The following is a 6,719-nucleotide window of genomic DNA, read 5'->3' on the forward strand; positions in this document are numbered from 1 at the left end:
ATATAAATTATGAATTATTCAGTGTGAGATATTGGGATGTTACAATAAACAAGTTTTTTAAAATTTGATTTTTATTTAAAATTTAATAATTATTTAATTTATTTTAATATAATTTAATATATTTGAATATATTAAATCAAATTTATTACTATTATTATTAGTTATTTTTTATTTATTAATATTTTTATTATTATTTTATTTTTATGTTTTTAATATAACTATTATTATAATATAAATTGTGATATAGGAGATATATATGCAAAGACATCACCAATTTATAATATTAGAAAGCAGTTAAGAGATGTACTTAAAGTATTATAGGATTACAGTCTTCCAGAATTTACTAAGAAATTAAAACTTCAAGCACTAGAGTATTCCAAAATATGTCCAGAATTTGAAACTTAAAACATAACAAGGTTCTTCAAAATGACATAAGAGAACTAAGAATTCCTAGTGAGTCTAAGCTGCAGCATCATCTTCATTTCTCTCCAATGTTGCCTCTAAAGAAACCTCATCTTCCTCTGCTCACATCCAAGTGGATGATCATTGCAAAAGAAAATACATACAACAAGCACACAAACAAGCAAGGGTGAGATAATTATATAAAAGCATGCATCATATCAAGCACATAACATACAAGAGTTAACTTAAATCAAAGCAGTTTAAGGCATACATCCTAGCATGTTATCTTCTAGACTTGACTCGTCCGGACTTTAGAATGATAGTCGAGCTATGGCGGGTCCTGCACTCGTGGTGACTTATGAAACTTGGGTTCCCCACCCTGCCACGGGCCTTGAGACATACTGGAAGCCCCCAAGACTAAGACCTCCTGCTACTCCTCACCACATGGATTAATCCCTCTACTTGAGTATGATTAGCTATTGGAGTTTCAGAATGACCCCCAAGACTGAGCTCCTACTTTCATTCTAAAACACTAAGGATCTCACCAAGAGATCTTACACAGATGGAACTTGATTTACAACTTGGATCATACTTTCATCACTTTATAATCATATACTTTCTGCCACAATCAACATATACACAATCTCAACAATATACATTACTCATCACTCACAAATTATAGAAATAACATCTCGACAATTGAATCTAAGTTAATCAATATCAAAAACCAAACAACTCCAACTAACCCATAACAGCTCATAAAATGCATCAATTTATACATACCTACAAGTAATATAATTATTGATTAACACTCACGTTTCAATATAAGAAACAACTATCCTTACTTTATTATATATATGATACATACAGTATCTTGTAAATATACATATTTATATTATATTAGAAACATATCAAACTCTCTTTTCAGGCACCTGTTTTGCTGCAATCAAGGCTACTCTGGATTCTAAATTAATCATAACTAACTGCTCATCCTGTAAATCATAAAGTGCAAAATGGATATTGGAGTTATTGTTTGAAAATACCAACGCACAATTAAACTAATATATATATAGTACGTATTTTATCTTATAAATATATATATTTACTCTATATATATATATATATATATATATATGATACGTAACGTTATAAATATATATTTTGTATATTATATTAAACTAATATATATATATATTATATTAAACTAATATATATTATATTAAATATATATATATATATATATATATATATATATATTTATATATGGATCCTTACTTTAAATTCCAAACACACAGTGATTGATTTCCTAAAATTATAATTGACTAGAAATTAACACATGATAACTTTATGCATCTACGATCAACTTGTTTTATTTTATTTTCATCCTAGTAGAGATCTTTCTTTACCCCAATTGGTCACCGGAGAGGACCAGATGTCTGAACGCATCAAACTCACCTTCGACGCCAACACATATGACTAGTCACAACTGACTGGACCAGGCCAGGGCTGCTCTATGATCAGGGATGTGCCAACTCAGGTTTTTAAGGTTCCTCTATCCTACAACAAAGAAAGGCTCTCAACAATTAACAATTAATTTATTTAAATTATCTACTCTGTTCTCTTATGCTCTAAATCTGAAATGCCTAATTTTAATATTTTCACTTCCTCTCATAGCAACCTCAAACAGTACCTGTACATCTATTTAATACCCATATACATGCTATTACAGAACCCTTACTCCAGACCTTCCAACAAGATCAATTTCAGTCAACAAACTCAGTCAAAACAGATTAAATTCATCACATCACAACATGCACAATTTCACAGTTTCAGTTATAACACCCAATACAATAAAAGTCATAAAACAGTTTCACAAGAGCACACCAGTTCAACATTCATATGCATATATTTTTATAAAATAAATTCATACAAAAATAATTAGCTCCCCTTACCTGGAAAGCTTAACAGTACCACTCCTAGGAACGCTCTAGCAGTCCTCCCCACAGAGGCGAGTTTGACAGCACCTATAAGCCACCAAAAATTGGTGCAGAGCACATTTCTTAGAGTTGGAAGGGACAGAGAAACTAAAGGAAAAGCTACCAGTAACAAGCAACCAGCAAGTTGCATGGCTTAGGTTCAAGAACGGTTGAAGAAAAGGAAAAAAAAACACTTACCGATCGGAATGGAAAAACGTTCGGTTCAAACTGAAGCCCTTGGTGCAGCGAGCGCGGAAACACCTTCAAATCAAAATTTGATCGATTCAACAAAGAGAAAATCTAGAGAGAAGGCAGAGAGAATTTTAGGACAAGGGTTTTAGAGAGAGAAAGAAAGAAAGCTAGCAAAATGAAGGAATTCTGATTTTTAGAAAACCCCTTCCTAAGGTCATGGGTCCTTAGCTTATGGGCTGACTATCTCAACATAAGGTCCAATAGCCTTATTATTTTCAGGCTCTTACATAAATCATATTTTAATAATTATTAAAATATAAAATTATATTAAATAATATTTAAATTTTAAATTAAATTAAATTATTAGTAAGGTGTTGAAGGTACTTTTTATAACAGAGAAAAAAAGTAGAAAAATATTTATTAAAATTAAAAATAAAAGTTTTAGAAAGTTAGAAATAGATATGAGATGTTAGAAGATTAAAAATAAAATTTTTGAAAAATGAAATGTTAAAGGTGTAGATGAAACACCCTCCAAAAGATATGTAATTTGGACCCAACATTAGTGAGTCGTAACTATAGTAAAAAAACACTTTAAAATCAAACTAGAGAAGAGACCCTCTGATTGTTATTTATATTCTAATATAGTGATATAGATAAAATATCAAATAGAATTTTACTCCAAATAAAAGAATAGAGAACAACTCTGACACAGAAACAGCTCACAATTAATAACCCAGAATGACGTGTAAACATATAAAAAGAAATATTTATTTTTATACTTTTAAATAATTTGAAAAGACATAATATAGTGTGGTAAAATAAAGAGATTTAGTTGACAATTAGCGTTATAGATATAGGGTTTTGTATGAAAAGTTATGGGTATTAAACAACAAAATACTAATAATTATAAATCATAAAAAGGTTTACATTTTCCACTTCATCAAAATAAAATAAAATAAAAGGATATAATAAATTTTATTTTTATTTTTTAGTATGATTAATTAAATTAAAATAAAGTATAAACTAACATTACATGTTCATAAATTAAAATAAAAAAATCTTCAAAACCTCTAGAGGATATTTTTATTTAAATAAAGGCAAATTAATGTATACATACGTTCCCAGTATTAGAATTAGTAAAAATGTCATTTTTTCCCTATTTAAATTATTCAACATGCAAATTGAAAGAAAATATATACATATAAATTATGTGTTTACAATACTTTATCAAAGTAATGTTTTAAAACATAAAAAATTTATAAATCTAGGCACATTAGCAAAGACTAATGATCAAACTAATAATGATTACAGAATTGTATTGTAATAAAGAAGATGATACTGGATTCTGAGTAGAAAAGACAATATTTAGGAATTTAGAATGTTTTATGATATAAATGATTGTTCGAGATGTAAGAAAGAAGAGATGTCAACAAGTTAAACTTAAGAAAAAATCGATATTAATATGTTTAACTTATATTTGATTCTTATGCTTTTAAAACATAGTGTAATGAATATTTGAGATGAAAATTTTAAAAGATAATTCTTTTTCTGTAAATTATTAAAAATAGTTAAGAATTTATTTCTGCTTTAAATTTTTTGTGATAACTTGTTTTGATATATATTGGATATAATAATTATTACATTTGATAGAATAGCCCTAGGTTTTGGGATATAAAAATTTGGTGAAGAAAAACTTCAAACAGGAAGCTCAGATTGAGACAATTTGTATATGAAAATTCTTTAGAATTTCGTATGAAATGCGCTAGTCAATAATTGAAGGGGATATTGATTCCAAAATTTCAAAAGATACATTATTTATTAATAATTTTATTTTTCTTACTATTTTTAGCTTGTTTTTACATTTTAGTCTTTTAATTTATATACATATACATGTGAGAAAATTTTAAAAAATATTGTAATGTGTCCTAATAGTAAATAAAGATTTATCAAATATTTATATTTTAGATATTTAATACTTTTATATGCAAATTTTTTCATTTTCTGAATTTTCAATTTATATTAAAATATTACATAATTAAAGTTATGTATTTTTGCACAACTTCTTTATATTACAATATATTTTGTCATTTAAGTAATACTTCAATTAAAAATAATCATAACATATTAAAATCGCGTAATCATATAAAAAATGTGTTAAACTGACATAACTTATCAAGTTGACATAATTTATCTATTTTTCTTTTAGATATATTCATTTTAATAATTTTAAAAAAATTGCATAATTTTGACTATGCGATGATATTTTTTTATTTTCATAAAACATTTCATATCGTTGACTTTTGTAGTAGAAATCTTATTTCAATAACCAATTTGTGTTTGGCACATAACAAACACTCAGTTTTCTCTTTTCTGGTGACTTGAATCGGTGCTTGTGCTACTTTGCAGCAACACTTCAACCATCCGTTCCCTTTATTCTTCGTTTTATGTCATGAGTCCTTTTATTCCATTACATTTATACATTCTTTTGCATCTCCGTTTGGAAGTGTTCATTTCATTATTAAAATTACATCTATAATTGATTTTGGAATTTTCAAACACGAAGAATGCATGGACCCTCTAATAAATGTTGCTCTTCCATATTCAAATTTGGAAAAATAAAATCTAAACGTAAAGTAGGTTCTTTCAATTTTTTTAATGTTTTTTAAATGTTTAAAACTAATGGGACTACATTTAGTTCTTAGATGGAATTTAAAATAAAATTGTTTAAAATTATAGAAAAATCAACCCTTTGTAGATACTAATAGTTAATGATTGATGTTAAGAATTAAATCCATTTTAATTCCTAGCCCTAAATCATCTTATTCTCTACAAACTAACCAAGTTAGATGAAATAATACATATTTTTATTTTTTTAAGTGAACTTATTCAACTTAATTGATACTCCGTATTTCGATAATTTTATTAGCATTTAACTTTATATTCAGGCAAACATTGCGTCTTGATTTTTATTTGAGATTTAATATACATGATTAAATATTAATAATTTTGTACTAAATTTTTACTTTCCCATTTGGATATTTCGAAAAAAAAAACATTTTTATAGTTGGTTACATGGAGATGAAGTCTAACCTTAATTTTGACATAGTTTACTTGAAAGTATTTTGTGGTATTCTCTTAATGCATATTTGACTAGTGGACATTCTATATCTTTCTTTTCATATGTGTATTTTGAAAATTAAAATAAAATATTTCCTAAATTTTGTTAAATTAAAGAGAATTAATTTAATCCATATATTTTAACGAAGTAAGAAAAATATTTTCTAAAATAAATTAGAAAAGAAAAAAAAATACATCAAACGATACTGATATTGATTATACAACGATAAAATTTTAAACATGCATAGTTATGAATTGATGTATCTATGACTACATAATGCGAAAAGTAGATTGATAGCTTCAAAAATGTTTGTATTTTTGTATTTTTATTATTTAAATTAAATGTGCCGTAAACTTGAAGACATATATGACACTTGTTTATTTTTGGGGTTGTGAGTTATACCATTCACATGTAGATGACATGAGAAAAAGTTAAAGATGTCGAGTGTTAGTTAATGAATGTGTTTAATCTAAAATATTGTTGAAGGAAATTAAACCATTTAGGAAGAATGACTGAGCTATTTCAATGACATTTAAATTAACTGCTATTAACTCACTAAGTACCCTTTTTAACTGGACTTGATTTTATCTATGGTGTTTTCAAGCGAACACAGTACGTGCATTCTCCAAAAGCAATCCAAGTACCTCTTTTTGTCTGACTGTGATGAAAACTCCACTGATATGACACCCTACTATTGCGTACATCACTACCCAGGCCCTGATGTTATAAAATTATCATGTAATTAAGAGAAAAAAAACCATTGCTAAAATCATACACAGAGGCATAATAACACACTATTTAGATCAATCACAACTCAAATTCTTTTGTTAAGGAACTGCTTGAGGAGTAGTTTTACTTATAGTTGAACATGAGACGACGGAAAGGGATATGGGTGTCGACTAGGGGTGGAAAATCGAAAATTTTAAACTAGAGAAAGAAAATAACTTGTCAATTAAGATATTTTGGATTTTGAGAGAAAAAAAAAGAAGAGGAGTTCAAGAGAAGTGCGGGAGGAACTTTGATTAAAATTC

At 27.1% G+C, this 6,719-nt stretch overlaps 1 long non-coding RNA gene across 2 annotated transcripts; it reads right to left on the minus strand.

Annotated features, from left to right (window-relative positions):
• Positions 1 to 265: 265 nt before the first annotated feature.
• On the minus strand, positions 266 to 2,765 carry LOC108342086 (uncharacterized). Of its 2 annotated transcripts, none has more exons than XR_008245176.1 (3): positions 2,577 to 2,765; positions 2,355 to 2,426; positions 266 to 521 (listed from the first exon to the last, which is right to left on the minus strand). It is a non-coding gene; the product is annotated as an uncharacterized LOC108342086 (long non-coding RNA). The 2 variants fall into 2 exon arrangements; XR_008245177.1 differs by lacking the exon at positions 266 to 521 and adding an exon at positions 1,672 to 1,959.
• Between the last annotated feature and the right edge of the window lie 3,954 nt (positions 2,766 to 6,719).

This window comes from Vigna angularis, chromosome 1, assembly GCF_016808095.1.
Source record: "Vigna angularis cultivar LongXiaoDou No.4 chromosome 1, ASM1680809v1, whole genome shotgun sequence".
NCBI lineage: Eukaryota > Viridiplantae > Streptophyta > Magnoliopsida > Fabales > Fabaceae > Vigna > Vigna angularis.